General features: G+C 39.4%; 1 long non-coding RNA gene across 1 annotated transcript; it reads left to right on the top strand.

The window, feature by feature from the left end:
* The first annotated feature begins 8,743 nt into the window (after positions 1-8,743).
* LOC306656703 lies at positions 8,744-18,217 on the top strand. The gene is made up of 3 exons (XR_013762618.1): positions 8,744-8,942; positions 14,457-14,549; positions 17,728-18,217. It is a non-coding gene; the product is annotated as an uncharacterized lncRNA (long non-coding RNA).
* Positions 18,218-20,383: the final 2,166 nt, after the last annotated feature.

The raw sequence follows: 20,383 nt of genomic DNA, 5'->3' as shown, positions 1-20,383 counted from the left end.
CTTCCTGCAGCAGGAGACTTTGTAATGTCACAGTGCTCAGAGGGGAGGTTTGGCCATTTCTGCCTTGTGCCACTGGACCGATGATTCCTGCGTTTGGTGAGTTTGGCAAAAGCAAACAGTGTTTTAGGCCTGAGGGTACCTTTCACATTTCAATTTGAGAGAAAAATACAGCTTTGGCCCTTGAAAATTGACCATGTAGAAGAAAATGCTTATTTCTGTGTAGTGAATATTCAAGAGTCTAGCTTCCCAAATTCTGTCCACCGACAGCAGGAAGGTTTTACCAGGGCGAAGGCTCAGGAGGGGAGGAAAACAGAGCCACATGTTGCTAAATGCTCTCTGTAATGGGCATGTTAATGGTTTGGAAATCATAGGCAGACATTTCAAATGATGTTTTTAAAGAGTTTTTAAGACATGGGAAAATGCCTCAGATCATTAGTAAGTGGGATGCAAAATACACACACTATAATCTTAAACTCTGTAAAACAATAGGTAGAAAGACCTACACCAAAATCCCGTGGTGAGTGACAGATTTAGGATTTATTTAAGTTTTGTGCCTATTAAAAATGCCCTATGATTTCCAGGTTTCCTACAATGAACATATATTATTTTAAAAATCTGCATAGAAATAATTGTTTGTTTAAAAAATTAAGTGAAACCATCTACTTCCATTAATGATAATAGTTAATAACCTGATCCTTTACAATGAAGACAAACCTATAATTATTCCCTTTACTTGTTCTCTGTGGGTGGGTAATATGGCCCCTGCCCACTCTTGTGATTTGCTGTGCATTTTCTCACCTCAAAACTTACTGTGTATTATTACAAATGAGCTGGGTTAGCACACTTGTGGCAGATGCCAATTTTGAGGTACAAGGTGGAACCACTTGCTTTTATCTCTGATGTCTAAGAGCTTTATCCTTTCATTTTAGAGCATGTGAAAAAATTCCACACCAAAAAATTGCAAGATACATGCATACAGTGAATTTATTTACATATAAAAGTTTTCTAGTGTTATTACTATTCTAATAAAATCTTGTTTAAAATAGTAATTGAGTAATTAAATATCCTAAGTTGCTAAGCTTTTATTTTTGACACTTTACTATTTTGAGGAAAAAACAAGTTCTTTGTTGAATAACTCCAGTCTCCTCCCATGATTATAGTGAAACTGGTATCTAAGTGTTCAATGAGTGCTTTACTAGGTTTTATCTGTTCAGTCTGATATCATGCATTGATCACATCCACATTTATGTTCTAAAATAATTCTTGCCACAATCCAAAGTGAGCAAGTCTGTCGCCCTCAAAGTTTTCAGAGCCCCTTTTTAATCTATCCCTCTGCCCCCCAGCCCAAGCAATTATTGACCTGCTTTCTGTAATTATAGATTGGGTTACATTTATGAAAATGTTTAATAAAAAGAATCATAAAGTAAAAAATAATTGGGATTCTAGTCATTTATTTTATGGAATAATTGCTCTATCACATGTTTGTGAATAAAGGATTCTGTGTTCAAAACATTTTGGAAACACTATGTGCTCTTCACCTCCCAACTCTATTCTCAATGCGCATAGGCAGAATGAAAGCTCTGAAATGTTCTGCAGAAAAGAAATCCTTTAGAGTCAGTTTAAATTAGTACTTCCCAAACCCATCCAGCTGGGATATTCAGGAGCACCACTTCCAAAGCACTGTAAGGGCCAATGTCATCGAGGAAATGTTAAATGACTTGCTGTGTTTAAAATGAAGTGGAAAAGTAGACAAATAAACCAAGCAAGATTTTCTATAAAAATAACTTTAAAAGGGTTTATGCTTAGATTGTAACCCTTTGCCCCAAGCCCTTTGATTAACTGTAGGAATCCCGCAGATTCTTAAGTGTCTATAGCAACCATTGCTTTAATGCAGGTCACGAAAACACTGGAGGCCAGAGTACAGTTCTCGACCATCTCTAATCCTTTCGATTTATTCCCTAACTTCAGGGTAGTGCCAGCAGTAGCTGCAGAGTTGGTCAATTAGGTGTAGAATGTTAGCCGTCTCTTTCCACCCTCCACCTCCTGCTCTAGAAACATCTTCCTTCTGTTTCTTCCAGTTTCTTCTTTTGTCTCAGACTGAAAAGCAACTATGGGAGTAGCCAAAGCTCTCTTTTTCACCCTTTGGTCTCCCAAGGTGATCATTTATGAGCGTAGGCCGGTGACTCTCCCACTTAACAGGTACATACTTGTCCTGTTGAAAAGATGGCTTTTAGACTTGCTTAGCAGGAAACCTTTGAGGATTTTTGTCTTTGAGAATGTTTATGAAAGTTTCTGGGCCTCTTGATCTGTGACATTTATATTTTTTTAAGAATGGTGGCTTTATTTGTGCAGTGCCTAATGTATTGGAATCCTCCATGATTATTTCTTCGTGCTTTTGAAATCAGTGCTGCTCTTATTGAAGTGTTGGCAAATCCATAAACAAAGAGAAGTGGTTGGGGTGTCATAGTTATTTTACAAAAGGTATCCATGACAAGGCTAATTGATTCAGGGGACTTCGTTTTCAATAAAGGAACTGAGATTAGTTTACTGTCGATCTTAATTATTCCATCCATCAGCCATTTGTTGCCCTGGGCAACTGGCATCACTTTTGCCGCTTGCTAATTTTAGCCCATTTTACTTAGAGAAGCTTGTTTCTTTTGTTTTATTTTATTTTATTTTTTTTTGTTCGTTTCATTTTTTTGTGGATTCGGATGAAGAAAAAAGGAAATGACATATTTATGGGCGACTTCTAAACTGTGAAATGCTGAATGTACCATCAGAAGACATTTGCTCTTACTGTTTTCTTTTTTTTAAACCACTGATTGAAATTCATAAACTGTATGTGTTTGTGGATGCATGCGTACAGGTGAACCAGACATAAATCTGTAAATGAACATAATCTGGCTTACTTGCAAAAAACCCACATAAGTGAGGTGAAAATATAGCTAACCATTGTCAGAGGGTGTTCGGTTACAGCATCAAAAGATAACTGAACTTCTACCTCTTGGAATTTAAATATGTTCTTTTTCCTATATTACCCTCAAGTTAGTTTTGTTTTTGTTTTGTTAAACTCCAAATGCCATCCCACCTTTCTGTACCTCTCCCTTTCTCATTCATGTGCCTTTCTGTGTCTTTTCCTTCTTTGCCTCTGCATAGCAGTTTCTTCCTGGACCACCTTGATCACAGGTAATTTAGACAAAGGGATCTTCTCATTGGGATCATAGGTAACTGGAGGAGAAGCAAAAGACTGGGATTTACATAAATGAAACAATAAAATACTTCTAGAAGAACAACTACAAACCCTGGGACATCTCACTGCAGTATTTAAACAAGCTGTTTTCACTTTGTGAAAACAGAGTGAAACAATTTGTTTAAATACTGCGTTAGATGTCTGCTTGTCTGGGCAGGTAACTTCAGCATCTTTGGAGATAGCCTTGTTTATGTTGGGACACAGAATTGCAACTGTATGGCACCTGCTCTTCCTTCTGTTTCGTGTTATTGGCCTGTGATTACCCTTCGTAAACCTGATCATAGATATGCAGTGTTTTCTAGTGTTATCAGATGATAGTCACACCAAGTGAATCCAAGACATTTAGTTTATATCTCTTCTCTTTTTTGTTGGATGGCAGTTATCCTAACAGTTCACAGGTCATAGCAACGACTCCTGTCCTTGTCAGAGATTGTATTTGTTACAGGGAACAGAAATGCTCTTTAAGGAAGCTCAAGTTAAAGTAGTGCTGATTGAAAGGGTACAGGGTCAATCTCATGGACCCCAGTTATGGGAATTGTAGCTGGGCTCTTTGGGAATTAGACCACAACCAGGAAGTGACCTTTTTCTCTTGGTCTTTCTGGGTCTGCATTTTTTCCATTCCTGCTTTATATAATTACATAAATATATATAATAAAAATATTTAAAAAATATATAAATTTTTTTTCTTATTTTTCTCTGTGGAAGATCAGCTTTCTTTTGGGGCTCTTAGTTTTCCACCCATAGGCTCTGACTACCTCTTTAATATAACCCATGCAAAGTTCATGCCTATGTGGGGGCATGGCTACTTAGGAACCTGAAGCAGGAGAGTCACAAGTTCAAGCTTGCCTTAGCAAATTAACAAGACCCTGTTTCAATGTAAAAAATAAAAAAGGGTTGGGGATGGGGATGTAGTTCAGTAGTAGAGTATCCCTGTATTTAATCTCCAATACCACCACCAAAAAAAAAGTCCATGCTTATTACCTTAATAAATTCCCACTGATTCCTAATTTCTCTGAATTCAAACTAAGGATTATTGCTGGTTAATCTCACCCAACAGACTATAAGCTCCATGTAGGCAGGAGCTGTAGCTGTTTTGCTCATCAATGGATTTTCATTGTCTAGTTCATGGCCTGTGGTAGGTATGTAGTATATTACTAATGCTAACTCCAATACCTGGATCTTCTGAAGTTTGTTTTGGTTGTCTGATATATTTTATTCTCTTGGTTTTGGTTCAGTGGTCGCTTACTGAATACTGACCATCATACAAAAAATTGAGGAGATTGATTTTCTAGATGGTGTTATTTCCCAGAGAAGAGGCATTCTTGCTTCTGCTGCTTAGACACAGCTATCAATAGAGACTAATTCCCTTCATCCAATCTGAGATTGATGAAATTCAAATTTGTGTTTAAGTCTTAGAGGTTATTTCTAGTAAGCCCTTATTCTTAGGGTGCCACCCTTCAGTGATTCCAGTGGAGGTTTGGGTGTTTCCAGGACCATTGTTCTTGGTGGACCCTAAACTCTGATTTTTTTTTTTAAATGTAAATGGCAGAAAGCTTTTTTCCAGCCTTTCAGGCTCACTCACTAAAGTACCTCAAAGAGAAAGGTGTTGTCAAATGTCTGGCTAAGTTCTGTTTTCCTGCTCTGCAGGATCTTGGCCCTTGGGTATTGCTATCATGATAGCTCTTTTATTTGACTTTAATTGTTTGTTTGTTTTGTGACATTTTAGCCCACTTTTATTTTTTTTCAAGAGAGTTGGTTTGATACCAGTGTAGTCTACCTAATCAAACATGGAACATAATTGATTAAAGGAACAAAATATCAATGAATTCTAGAGAAAGACTCAGAAGAGTCTGTTTTGGATTAGGTGACTGTACTGGTCTGAGCATCTAGGTCCATTTGGAGTGGGATGATGTGGTCCTCACAGGAGCTCTGCTCTGAGCAAGGTAGGCTAAGCAAAGGGGAGGAGCTGGGCGTGGCAGGCACTGCCAAAGTGTCTGCTTCAGCCACCATCAGCATTGTTGTCATCAGCATCATCATTGCTTTTATTGATATCTCACTTTCAAAACTTTATGACTTACGGAATACTCCAATTTGGGTTTTTTCTTCTGGTTTCAGTAGCCTGGAATCTATAATCAACATTCATGTTAAACAGATATTCCAATACCCTAAGTGTCCTAGATTTTATAATAACCAACTTTCTACTGTTCCCAACACTCTTTCTTCCCACCCCACCCAAAACACTTCCCTGAATTCTGGGTTTGGAGTGGCCTACATATACACTTCTCTGCCTCCCCTCTTCACCTCTTTTCACTCCTCTAACGTACAGTTCCTGAACAGCTGATGTTTGTGGCTGTGCCTCCACCCAAGTATTAGGGGGCTGGAGAATTTAATTAAAACCACACTGAGATTCCATCTCATTCCAGTCAGAATGGCAATTATCAAGAATACAAGTAACAATGAATGTTGGTGAGGATGTGGGGGAAAGGTTCACTCACACGTTACTGGTGGGACTGCAAATTGGTGCAGCCACTATGGAAAGCAGTATGGAGATTCCTCAGAAAACTTGGATTGGAAACACCATTTGACTCAGTTATCTCATTCCTAGGTATATACCCAAATAACCTAAAAAGAGCATACTATAGTGATGCTGCCACAGCAGTGTTATAGCAGCTCAAGTCACAATAGGCAAACTATGGAACTGGCCTAGATGCCCTTCAGCAGATGAATGGATAAAGAAAATGTGATATATATATATATATATATATATATATATATATATATATATATATATACACACACACACACTCACACACACTCATACATAATACATACATACATATATATACACACACACACACACACACACAATGGAATATTACTCAGCCATAAAAAGAAATGAAATTATAGCATTTGCCAGTAAAGGGATGGAACTGAAAAATATGCTGAGTGAAATAAGCCAATCCCAAAAAACCAAAGGCTGAGTGTTCTCTCTGATATGCAGATGCTAGCTCACAATAAGGGGGAGTGATAGGGAAGCATGGAAGTACTTTGGATTAGACAAAGGGGAATGAAGGGAAGGAATGGGGAATAGAAATAGGAAAGATAGTAGAATGAATCAGATATTACTTTCCTATGTTCATATATGAATACCCAACCAATGTAACTCCACACCATGTACAACCAGACGAATGGGAAGTTGTATTCCATGTATGTATAGTATGTCAAAATACATTCTACTGTTGTGTATAACTAAAAAGAACAAATAAAAAAATAGCAGGAAAAAAAAAGAATGGTAATTGAGAAGCAGGAGAGAATGAAGGACCAGTGACAAATGGGGACAAACTGAGTTTCAAAAAGAATTTAATAAGAGATACCACAAGGTAGGTACCTTTGTTACCTAAAATTCATTACTTGGAATTCTCTGAATAAAGGCTCAAAATGAAAATACCTACGTTAACTTATATGTCGATGACAACACGTTCATTCTTACTCTGTTGGTTATTTAGAAATTAGGGAATAAAAATTTAAAAAGATGCTCCATTGGGGGCAGGGGAGAGTGAGTTAAACATGAGGCTTTTCAATTTTGCATGATGAAAATTTGCTTCAGCTTATCTTTGTCAGAGTTAGGGTGAATTGGAGATATATCCCATAATATTTTTTATGCTGTATGGCTTCCTAAATTCGCCACTGAGACATAGCAATAATGTCATCAGTACCATAACACCTACTAATACGTACTGTGAACTTACCGTTCTCAGTATGCATTTTCCTTCCATTTTTACCACAACTCTGTGAGATAGGCATTGTCATAATCCCATATATAGATGATGAAATTGAGAAAAGCAATTTCCCCAAGGTCACAGAAAGCTTTAGTAAGTGTCTATGCCAATATTTGAGTTCGGGGGTCTGACATTGGATCCCTGTTTTTAAATACTATATACTAAGCTGCCTCCTTATGTGCATATAATACATATTAAATGTTTATTTTTTATGACAGTCTACATGGTAATAAAAATATATGGGAAAGCACTATTTTCAGTGGAAGTTTATACTAATATAAATTAAATCAAGTTAAATTAAAACAATTAAAGTTCCTATGTTAGTATATTTACCAAACTGCAGTAACAAGATGCAGTGATGTAGTCAAGAGAGATGACCATTTCTCTTTCACATATCAGCCTCAAGGGAAGCAGTGGCACAGAGTCACCCTGGAATTGAGGTTTCTTCTCATTGCTTTACCAGCCTGAGGGGCATTGCCCATGTCTCCCTGGCTGTAGCTGACCTCACGTGCCCATTCCAGCCCACCTGACAGGGGAAAGAGAGAGAAGAATGAAGAGTCAAGGTTCCTAAGTGTCCAGAGCTGGAAGTTGCACACATCATTTCTGTTTGCATCCTATATAAAAGAACTTGGCCACAGGGCCTCACCTAGCTGCAAGGGAGGCCTGTGCTAGGCAGTGAGAATATTCTGATGAGTGAAACAGCTGTGGCTCCTGCCTTCATGGAGCTCATGTCTAGTAGAGGAGACCAATGACACTGAATGGTTCTGTGCCTTGTTAAAACTTATATGGGGATTCTATTTCTAAAAAGGAGAATGAACAGTTAATGGAGGACAGTTAATAGCCTGTGCCTTGGTTCCAAATTAGTAACACAAACAATAATGTATTTATGAGTTTAGAATTTTTAAAATTAGCTGGCATCTGGTATAAGTGATTCTTTTCCTTATTTATAATAAAACTATCTTGCCTTGGATGTAATAAAGATAATCAGAATAATACTCTATCTCAAAGGAAGTTTTATGGTCTAAATTGTTTTAAAACCAGAAGAGATTACAGGGCATTGTTTTACTGCAAAAAGTATTATAAACACTGTGGAGATAAACTTTGCTTTATAATTAAAGGATATTTATGGGTACACATTGTATAGGGCATCTGACTAGATATTTGGAACCAGCTTACAGAGATTCATTATTAACATGCTATCCTTTCTCTATTTGATTTGTAAGATAAGATTGATGGGTGTTCACATAGAACAAAAGGGGATTTAATAACAGGGTTCTGCCTCACACCAAGTAGGCGTTCTGATTTAAAACAAACACAGCACATCAGCACAAATGCTCATGACTCAAAGCCTCTGGGCTTGATTAGCATCCTTGGGCAAATTAAAAAGAATTCTTAACCCCCTGTGGGGGCCCATACAGAATGCAGTTATCTGAGCAGCTCACAGCCCAGGGAAAATGATGACATCTAGGACTGCAGTTTTTATTGCCAAAGAATTCTTGCTCTGGAAATTTCTGTGCATGAATGTTGATAAAAATTCACAGTGATCCCATGCATCCTATAAAACAAAATGCCCATATGTGTGCAGCCAGTCTCCAGGTTACTGCCATTTGCCATTATTTAGTGTGGTGTGGTTTCTGAAGTTGGCTTGTTTGTTTTGGTGATCGCACATTCTCTCTTTCTCGCCTAGTTCTGCGGTCCTTCTTGCCAGGAGCAATTGTTCTTTTCAGTTCATGGACTAGGAAGGAACTTCTCCAGGGACTCCAAGCCCAGAACCTGAAGCTGTAAACATCTCCCACAATGCAGTCCAGCAGCCTTGACAGAGGGAATGGAGGCTCGGGGAAGCTGAGAGGCTTCACCATGAATGTCCAGCTAGTCCAGGGCACTTGGGACTATAACTGTATCTGGTCTCCCAGGTCAGTGTTCTTTCTCACTGCCACTTGCCTGTGTTAATTATAAATGTTTGGCTATTTGAGAATTTAAAGTTTTCTGAAGTTCTGTCTTTTTGTGAAAAAAAAAAAAAAATTTAGAGTCTAAAACATTTGTATTCTCTAGTTAATTAGGTATTTCCTGCAGAGGTGGAGTCTATTCCGTGGATGCTCTCACCAAAGAGCTCTTATTTAGACTTTGACTTTATTTTGAAGTGAGTTATCCATAGCCAATCATTAAGTGTGTGTGTTCAGAACATTAATTTGTCATCTTAAATGTTTTAAAAGCCACAACTTGTAACTGTCTTAGCATAATATATCTAATTTTAATAAAATAGAAGCCTTGAAAATGGAAAGCCAGATGGGCCCTTACTCTCTGAGAGATGTTGTGGGTAATGCCAGGTGGAAGTGCACAGTTGAGACTGAATAAATGTGTTGGTCAACTCTAGGTCACTGTAACCAAGGTAGCTGACTTAGTGGAGGAAATGCTTATCTGGTGCTCATGGTTTCAGAGGTCTAAATCTGTAGATGGCTCAGTCTGTTGCTTTGGGCCCTCAGTGAGGCAGCACATCATGGTGGAATGGCAGATTGGTGCTGCTCCATTCATTGCAGCCAGGAAGCAGAGAGAGAGGGATAAAGGACTGCAGGGAAGATACCCTCTTCCAGGACATACCTCCCTTGACCTACCTCCTCTGGCTGTACCCCACCTGCTTATAGTTGGTCCATTCAAAGTAGGATGGGTTGATTAGGTTACATCTCTCACAATCCAGTCGTTTCAACTCTTAGCACAGGAGCTTTGGGGGATATCTTATATCCAAAGCATAACACATGCGTTGAACAAGTGAGTCCTGATTAGATAATGAGGCTTCTGTTTCATTGTTTTGCTCTTGATTTGAGTCCTGGTGAAAATCAGCAAAGAAGGAGCACGAGACCTGTGTGAAGGCAAACACTAACTCTGTTTAGGAGTTAGGTAGGCTTCGACCATTCGTATATGCATCCAGAGTTTCAGTTTCTCATCTGTGATAGAGGGATAAGGTGACTTGCTTCCCCACAGGGCTATTGGGAGGATCAAGTCAGATAATGTTTGTGAAAGTCTTGTGAAACAGAAAGCCCCATTCAAATGTGAGGCACATAGGTTTTTGTTATTGTGTGGCAGCTTTATTAGTTCTGTAAGAGTTGGTATCCAGTGGCCCATGTTCTAGTAAGTTAAGTTGTTGCAAGCTAGATGAGAAGAGGTGACAAGCTGGTTGTGGGTGCTATGATCTGAATGTTTGTGTCCCTCCAAAATTCACATGTTCCAATCCTGACCCATAAGGTCATGGTAGTAAGAGATGGTATCTTTAGGAAGTGATTAGATAGAGTTTGAGGATGGAGACATTATGAATGGGATTAGGCTGCCTTGCCTCTTTCACCGTGTGAGGAACCAGTGACAGGGTGCCATCTATGAACCAGAAAGTATGCTCTTACCAGACACAGAATCAGCCAGAACCTTGATCTTGGACTTACTGTTTTCTTTTGTTTACAAGTTACCAAGTTTATGGTATTTTGGTCTACACATTCAGGCAGTGATCTGAGATCTGACACCCAGCTGTGTACCATCAGATCCAGAATATCTTTGTCAAGTGATGGATACCTTCTTTGGATACCTCCAATCTGCATCTCAGCAACTTTATATCCCTCTGAGAGATAAGAATGAGCTGTTTTGAACCACCAGTATGCTCCTTTAGGTTATCTTTTCTGTGCTAAACTCCTACATCTTCCTAGGTCCATTTGACCATTGTAAGGTGGTCAGGAGGACAAACATGATTCCAGAGAAGCCAGAGGGAACTCTTTGTCTTCTGAGCATGAATGATATTGACAGTTGGAAACCTTCATCCTGTCTTGATTCTGTCTTTTCCCTTCCTCCTCCTCTTCCTTTTGGGTAACAAAATCCCATAAACATAAAACTTGGGAGTGTTTGCTCCAGACTTAAAATGCTCTTTCTGAACAGTCACCCCACCTCTTCCTAAGAGCTCTACCTTCACCAGGGTTCTCCTCCTCTTCTTTCTCTTTCCTGCTCTTCTTTCTCCTTTCCTCCTCCGTCTCCTCTTCTTCCTCTCCCTTCCTCCTCCTCCTCCTCCCCCTCCTCCTCTTCCTCCTAACTTTAGAAGGAAGAAGAGCTAGCACACTCTTCATTGTACTGAAGCTAGCCCTGAATATAAGGAATCTGTCCACAACACTATGATTCTTGCAGAGATTTACTATGTGACCTGAAGGGGCCTGAATTGTGGGGACATTTTAAAAAATTAATTTTATGGGCTCTTTTTAGTTATACATGACATAAAAATCATTTCAACATAGTTATACAAGCATGGAATATGCCTTAATTCTAATTAGGACCCCATTCTTTATGGATATGCATGATGGTGGCATTTACTATGGTGTATTCATATATGTACATACGAATTATTTCAGATTAATTCCACTGTCTTTCCTATTCCCTTTCCCTATTCCTTCCCTTCATTTCCCTTTGTCTAATCTTCTGAGTACCTATTCTTCCCCTCTTCCCTTATTGTGGATTAGTTTTCACATAGCAGTGAAAACATTCGATTTTTGACTTTTGTGGACTGGCTTATTTCACTTAGCATGATAGTCTCCAGATCCATTCATTTACTTGCAGATATCATAAAGTCATTCTTTTTTATGGATGAGTAATACTCCATTGTGTATATATATCACATTTATCCATTCGGCTGTTGAAGGGCACCTAGGCTGGTTCTATAGCTATTGTGAATTGAGCTGCTATGAACATTGATATGGCTGCATCACTGTAATATACTTACTTTATTGTTACTTTTATTTTTAGTATACTTACTGAAAATTCTTGGATACGTACCAAGGGGTGGGATAACTGGGTCAAATGATGGTTCCATTCCTTGTTTTTTGAGGAATCTGCATACTGCTTTACAGAGTGGTTGCACCAATTTGCAGTCCCACCAGCAATGTACCATCTCCTGCTGCATCCTGGCCAATATTTATTGTTACTTATAATTGCCATTCTGACTACAGTGAGATGAAAGTTTTAATTTGCATTTCTCTAATTGCTAGAGATTTGAGCATTTTTTCATATATTCGTTAACCATTTGCATTTCTTCTTCTGTAAAATGCCTATTAAATTCCTTTGTCCATCTATTGATTGGGTTATTTGTTTTTTGGTGTTAAGTTCTTTATATATCCTGGAGATTAATGCTCTATCTGAGGTGCAGGTGGCAAAGATTTTTTCTTTTTCCATTCTGTAGGCTCTCTCTTCATGTTCTTGATTCTTTTCTTCGCCCTGAAGAAGCTTTTTCATGTGGGGACATTCTTGATGTCTCAAGACAAACAGCTTTTGGCACTGATGTATTTTTTTTTGTTTTTTTGTTTTATATGAAGGCATATCGATAGTCCCATACCAAACCTGAGTCACAGAGAGTCAACCCTAAAAATCATGTGTAGAGAGACCCAGGCTCCACATAAAACAGGGTCATGTGACTAGTATCTGGCAAACTTATTTAATAAGATTAGGACACATTAGCAGACAATATTAGTGATGAAATTAACAATATAAATTGGGGAGGAAGTGGGAGGAGCCAAAGGCAGCTTTTAATGATTCATGGTTTTGCCTGGATCTGGCCTGGTCTCTATTTTACCATGAGAACCAGTCAGGAAGAAGAGGAAAACCAGACTTGACATGTGGGGTGCATGTATCCTTCTACCTATGACTGATTTCAGCCAGAAGGCAGGAGGAAATGCTGTGATTAGCATAAAGCTTGAGCAGTACAATTCTGCAGGGTAGGTTGGGGTTGGCTGGTGGAGTGGCTGTACTATTCTAAGATCTGCTTCTCATTTCTTTTACTTTAGAGAGCAACATTAGGACCTGCAGTGAGACAAGTGAAAGTTACAGTGAGACAAGGAAACACTCTCACCTTGGTCAGGGTGTCTGGCTATTGAGTGACTTGGTTTTGGGGAGAGTCAGTTAATGCTGTGATATGATTGGCTGGCATCCAGGGTTGTTGCTGAGGAGGGTGTTCTGATAGTGACGGAGAAGTAACTGAGACAACTTCCTAAGACTGTGCATTCCTGGGAGAGAGAAACAGAAGGACCAGGAAAGGAGGGGAGGGGAGGGAAAGGCAGGAGAGGAAAACAGGTATAATTACTTCCTTTTATAATTATAAATATGCCAGCTGAAGTTTAGCAAGAGCACCATTTCAACTATTGTGTGACTCCTACACTAATTTCCTTATTTTTTGTCCTTTTTTCTCTTTTTTTGTCCCTTTCTTCCTCCATTTGCTACTGCTCTTCTTCCTTTTGCTTCTCATTCCTCTTTTAAAAGAATCTGGAAACTGGGTGCCTTGGTGTAGGCCTGTGATCTCAGATGCTTGGGAGGCTGAGGCAGGAGGATTGCAAGTTCAAAGCCAGCCTCAGCAACTTAGTGAGGCCCTAAGCAACTTAGTGAGACCCTGTCTCAAAATAAAAAATAAAAAGGGTTGGGGACATGGCTCAGTGGTTGAGTGCCCCTGATTTCAATCCCTGGTACCAAAAAAAAGAAACTGGTAAATTCTTCTCATTTTAGTACAAATGTTGCTGGAAAAAAAAAAATCAAGAGTTCATTTTATCTGGGGATTTTAGAACCCTAACTGTGAAAATGATTAGAGTAGAATTTTAAGACACATAGTTACACAGGTATTTTAAAACTTGTGGTTCCAAGGGGCAAGTTGATTAGGTAATTGCCCTTGTAAAAGAGTAACTTAATCTGTGAGATACTCCCCTAGCAGAAAACTCATCTTACTGCCCCAGTTTAAAATAATTTCTTCACAAATTGTGCTTAAAAATAATTGGAAATTTTAAAAAAGCAAATCTAATTTTTCAATGAAAAAAATCAACTTTTAAAATTCCTCCCTGGTGGTCCAATATTATTAAATATTCTTCTAGATTTTTTTTAATCTTGCTTTATTGGAAGGAGAAAAAACAATTATCTGTAAACGTAATTTTTAATGCATGGTAATAAAAATAAATGGCACAGTTCTGCCGCAGTTCACCTAAATCTTCTTCCCTGGTGGTCTCGTGGTATTAAATAATCGGTACCACATGTATTCATCATTCGCTGACAGCAAAAGAAAAACTTTGGCATTTTATTGTCTAAAGAAACAAGCATGATGTTATTTAGGCTTCTGGGGGCGACTTTGTTGATGGTCTGTGAAGAAACCTTCATTTTCCTTGCTGGTGGGGCCGTGCTTTTTGTTAATTTACATGGCAATTAGTATAAAGCCAGAGACAGGCATTCTTTACAAGGTTGATTTGAGTTCCTCTTGCAGGTTGCCCTGAGAATGATTTAGCTTTTTTTCTGTACTAATTGGGGCAAAGAAAATGTGTAATGTATTGTTAACTCTGTGTTGGGTGGGAAAGTATTGCAACTGGATAGCATGAGGAAAAGACCATTATTATGGAATAAGTACATAGTCCTTTCTTTTCTTGCAATTAAAGGTGAGCTTCTGTCAGCAACCTCAAGAGGTTTCTGCTTTGATTCCTGAGGCCTGTTTCCTTCACCTGGATGGAGCTGGATTTATTCCTACTTAGGTAAATAGAAAATTTCAAACTTGAAAATAGATTCACATTTCCACTGATATGTATTTGAAACGTTGCCTTGTTTCCTTTTGTGAAAAAAATATAGACTTACAAAAGCTTCTGGGAGAAGGTGGTAGTTGGTGGCCTGACAGTGTATGTCAGGAAGGCTGTGGTGATCAGAGAACAATGCTCAGTGGCTGTCTGGAGCCTGCAAGAGGACAAACACTAAACACAGCTGTAATTTTTTTTTAATCACAAATGAACAAATTCCTTCCAGATTGTCGATTATGGGTCCTTTGTGAAAGTAAATGTGTCTGTATTTTTAGGAGAGTTCAGAAACTCATTTTTGTAAATATTAGTTAAAATTAGCACAGAGCAGTAATATCAGAACAAAATGAGCTGCCACTGCCAAGGGCAAAAGTAACTATGTCCCTTCTGCCCTAAACATACATGCCTTACATATTGAAGGGATTGGTTGAAAAAAAGCAGATGCATGAGCATTATGAACATTTTTGGTTTTAATGGAGTAGTGGTTTTTTCTCGTCTCAACAGCAGCAGGAAAATAAAGGTACCACACAAGTGTGTCTCCTGTTGTTACTTCTCATGGACCAGCCCAACGTCATAGCAGTAAATTCCCAGACAGTCTTGAGTTGAAATCCTACCACCATCACATTTTAGCTGTGTGATGATAGGCAACTTCATCAAGCCGAGCCTCAGTTTCTTTACTGATAAGATGGAAGGTAAGGATATGCACCCCGTCTGATGCTGTGGGGATTGAGTGATCTCTTAGTCCAATGGCTGGTGTGCTCAGTGTTAAATACATGTTAGTGTAAAAAAAAAAATTTAGAGAGCAAATTACTACTTTTCATGTTTTGGGGAGATTCCTCTCTAAAATTGTTCAAATCTGGGATCATCCTACAAAAACGAGATTGTTAAGAAAAAGGAGATAATAGCTTTTTAAGTTCTCAAGTTTATTTATAAAGCTCTAAAACAACAGCCCTCCCTGAGCCCATTTTCCTTAGAAGTTCTTTAAACTTCCTTCAGAGACGCTTTATGTATCACCATAAGCTCTGGAAAAAAGCAGAATGTGAACATTCAATGTAGATTTAAGTGTCCAGAGCTTGTCTTATTACCAAGAGTCTATAAATAAGAAGCACTCATTAGATCGTTATGAGATGCAACTTTGATTTTCACTACTTTGAAAAGTTGCAAAATGCAAGGAATTCAGACCAAAGGAACAAAACAGATGCTCTTTTACCATGGACTCCCCACTTTCCCGCACCTTGATGGGAGTGTCCTGTCTTTCCGTCTAAGAAATCCAAACTGCGTGAGCTCTGGATATTTCCCCCTCACAGAGTTTCTCCCACGCTAGCAGTATAAAACCATTATCTTTAACTCTGATAGAAATCTTCAGCTCGTGATTGGAAACATGTGCACTGGGGTTGAACAGAGCTGCTGTTGCCCAGCTGTGTGTGGCAGGAGTGAATCTCCAAGAGCTCCAGAGCATTCCAGAGTTTATGGCAAGTCAGGCCCTCCACCAGAATCCTTATTAATGGGTTTTATTTTGGTGGCTTTTTAGCAATGAACTCGAGAGACAGAGAGCCTTTTTCTAAAAGGTTTGAAAAGCAGCGTGGAAGCTCTGGAAGGAACAAGTTTTAATTTTGTGGTGTTTTGATTTTAAATGATAGTTGGTGCTGAGGCTTTTCCTTTAAACTTCTCTCCCAGTTAATGTTAGCAGTGTCCCTGGACTTGTGGGGGAAACTCCCTCACAATGTAGCAATTACTGATTTATGTTCCAGTGATAAGAATGTGTTTTATTGTGGTCATAATATTTGTTCAATTTAACTACTCTTTACTGTAAAGTATCATAAAAACTTCTCCTCTGATCAAATGTTATGAGACAAAGGATCATAAACTGCTCTTAATCCATGCACTCCACTCCTGTGCTATCTGTGGGCATGCCACCATGAAGAGAGGACAGACGAAGGCCCGAGGATAAATTCCCATGTCCTCCTACTCATAATTTAAAGTCAGTCCCCAATATAGGTCGTTTAATCCTTTCTGATGCTCGCTTATCATCAGTTGGGCTCCTTCAGTGAACATTTAGAAAGACTTAATTTCTCCTGACTTCATCTCAGCTTCTCATCAGTCTTTCCCCAGACAGTGTCTTTTGTAAGTTATGAATTCCACTGAGTTTTGCTATCAACATTTGAACCTGACTTGGGTTCATGTGTATTCTGTGACATAGCTAAAGAAAAAAAGCTAGGAAGATACAAAAAGACGCCCCCCCCATAATAGCTAAGAAAAATGCAAGAAGATTGTTTCCCTCTCTTTTTTGGGGGGAGGGTACCAGGAATTAACCATGGAGCCACATCCCCAGTCCTTTTAAATATTTTATTTAGAGACAGGGTCTCTCTGAGTTGCTTAGGGCCTCATTCAGTTGCTGAGGCCGGCTTTGAACTCATGATCCTCCTGCTTCAGCCACCAGAGCCACTGGGATCACAGGCATGTGCCATGGAGCCCAGTTCTTATGTCCCCCTTACCTCTCATTTTAATCAGTTATTATCAGGGGCAATGCAGCACCTTGCTTAAGGCAGTGTTCTGCTCCCTCTTTCACCTTGAACTGAGCCGAGGATATAAAAAGCAGGCAGGCTGGTTCCTTTACGGGATCTAGGGACTAGAGTTAGTTCTCTTTGTCCTCTGTACTGCCATTCTGGAGTGATCTTGTAGCCACCCCTGTTTAATATCCTCCATAGTCTCAGAGTAAAGTCTTCGTGTCCTCAGTGACTGAACCTTGCTCATGTCTTTAGGTTTATCTCTAGGGTCACCCCAACTTTCCCTCCTCATTGGTTCTCCCCACTCCGGGATCCTCCAGTCATGGGGAGCTCCTGGGATTCTCCAAAGGATTCACTGTTGGTCCTTGAAGCCCAACTTCTTCCAATGAGCCATTCCTGTTCCCTGGTGGGCCTCTGTAGTCTCCAGTGTGGGCCATCGGGAAGAGGCGGTGAAGGAGTACTCTGGATTCCACAATGGAACCACCTTGTCAGGATTCTACACCCTAATTCTGATGCAATTAGATACTCAATCAAGTAAGAAATGATTTTTATGTCCCTTTATATCTCCTGATGAATGAAAAGAATCACATTTTCGTATGCTTTTAAGGCAATGCCCCGTTCTCTCTTCTGTCTAGGACTAAGCTGAGGAAATCGCTGGTTTCTCAGAGTACACCACTGCTGAAGAAATCCCAGGGATCTTGGAGAAGAGTAGTAGAGACGATTTCAGAGTTTCCATGTAAGTTGTTTCTTTGGTGAATGGGGTGGCCTGTGTGGTGGGTCATGGAAGTTCATGCCATCATTTAGCCCCTGGTAATGGAAGAAGTGTGGATACAGACAAAGGCGGAACTTGCTCAAAGGTGGGGGAGTTCCTTCCGGGCAGTGGTTTGTATTCATCTTTGGAGAATATGTAGATATTTATATGAATAAATGACATAGCTTGCAAATTTGATCCTGCTTTAGATTTTAAGTGCTATTTTAATAAAATGGCAATAATTCGTATTTTAAAAATAAATCATTGCACTTCTAATAATGGAATTTGTAATCATGAGACCTGATAGTTATGGAGGGATTATAGAACGGGATACAGAGATAGGTAGAGGCAGGACAGCACTGTAGTTAAGTAGTAAACTCTGAAGAACTGCTGTGTGACCTTGGACAAGTTAGTTAGCTTCTCAGACTCAGTTTACTCATCTGTGAAAATGGGGAACAATAAAAATGCTTACCTCACTGAGTTGTCATGAGGAATAAATGTGTTAATAGGGCTTATATCAGTTCCTAACATTTAGCAAATGTTTACTGGGTACTTCCTATGATATTTTGGTTATTTATTTATTTATTTTTAAATAGCAGCTGCCTGCTTTTGAACATCTCTAAAGAAATATGGAGACGTCTGTTTACTTGCCTTTCTTTGCACTAGACTCTGAGGCCTTTTAGTCGTCTTTGAATCCTTGGCACTTATTCTGCACAAAACACCCTAAATTATTTCTTGAATGAATTGAAGAGCAAATGGCAGTGAACTACTGCTTCTTCCTGATTTCTCCTTTATCATGGAAGAATGAGAAAGGAGCGTGAATTCTACCATGGTGTGTGATTACTCTCTGGGGTTTTTTTTGACCACAGCAATTAAGAATTCACGAAGATGATTAATCTTACATGGCTATGCTAGTAAAATAACTTTGATAGGCTCATTGAACTGGAATTTCCCTGAAGGGTCATAGAAGCCCTCTCCCTGCACTGGGGCAGGTGGTTCTAATATATTGCAGAAATGTTAGCAGTGTGCTATTTCTTATAAATCTCCAAAAGAAAGTATCCCTTATCTTCCTTGTTGCTAATATTTAATAATTTAGTGGCCTATATCTCTTAAGTGAGAAGTTCACTGGATAGTTTTCAAGGCATTAAAGATTTAGGAGAGTACAATGAGAATGGATGTTGGTCTGGAATGGATTTTCATTCAGGTGGCTGTCTTTCCTACTTTAGAGCTTCTTGGAGAAAAAAAAAAAAAAAAAGAAAAAACAACCTGGGTAGTATTTATTGAGTGCCTTCTGTGTACTAGGAACCATCTCTAGGCTGGGACACGATAGTGCCTAGTACACACTGGGTCCTTACACTTTTGGAGCTTGTAGTCTAATGGTAAAGCCAGAATTTAAAGAAGTGATTAAATGTTTCCTTAGTATTTTAAAGAAGAATTTGGTTAAGGAATGCTTTCTGGGGGAGTGGCTTTTAGAGAATGTAAAAAGGGAAATGTTCCCTCAGACAGGAATGAAGAGGTAGGTGGGGCAGCTCCTACCGAGACTTCTAGCCCTGATATGCGGTGGCTTTGGACATTGTCCACTTGACTGAGTTATGTTATATTTTCCAAAATTTCCTTTTTGTCTGCCTCCCTCTGGGTTACAATAGGCCACAGAAGATATTTTGTGACAGACTTGGAAGGCTGGAGTAAAGCAACAGATAAACTTGCATGCATGAGCATTGGTGCAGGACTTCGGGTGCCAGGTGACTTGCAATGTGTCTGAGATCCCCTCTCTCACCTTGTTGGCAAAGAACAGCATCCACATCTGCTGCTCCTCGAGCTCCTGCCAGATCTCCTCCTTCAGTTTCTTCAAGTCCTGGGCCAAGTACATGTATGTGCAGCTCCAAGGTGAAGGTTGACATTGAAGGTGGTGAGTAACAGATACAGGTTCTGGTTTGTCTTCATAGTTTCAGGTTGTGCTTCTGGATCCCCATTCATCAGGGTTCCAATTTGTTCTTGCTCTTGTCCACATTCATCTTTCCTGCTGGTCACCAGTCCTGTGATCTATGATAAGTTCAGACTCAGAACCTGATGCAGAGGCAGCAGCCAACATAGACTCCTCTGTTATAATTGTGTGAGGTCTATTCCCTTAAATAAATCCCTTATTCTTTAGCATGGGGGTTCTACTTGACTGAGAAAAACCCTAATTCATATACAATGGAAAGGATTTAATGAGGAATGGCAGCCCTTGAAGGGCTCGAAGCTGGAAAGTGATGTGATCAGAACTTTTCCCCACTCTGTCTGCAGTTTAGAGAGTGACTTGAATGAGGTGATTAGGTCAAGAGCCAATGGGAGATTTATGTACAGGGGATGCTAATGCCAAGCAATAAATATGCTTCTTTTTCATTCTGGTCCAAAGTTAGATGACTTCTCCAGCCTTTTCACAATTTGGCGAGGCCACATGTTGGAGTCATGGCCAATGGATTGGGAGTTGATGTAATGTTTGCTGCTCCTATGCTTGGCAAGCCTCCATGCTGTCTTTCTTTCGCCCTCATCCACTG

This window comes from Sciurus vulgaris (genome assembly GCF_902686455.1).
Source record: "Sciurus vulgaris genome assembly, chromosome: 3".
Taxonomy (NCBI): Eukaryota; Metazoa; Chordata; class Mammalia; order Rodentia; family Sciuridae; genus Sciurus; species Sciurus vulgaris.
This window is presented reverse-complemented; position numbering and strand designations above follow the sequence as displayed.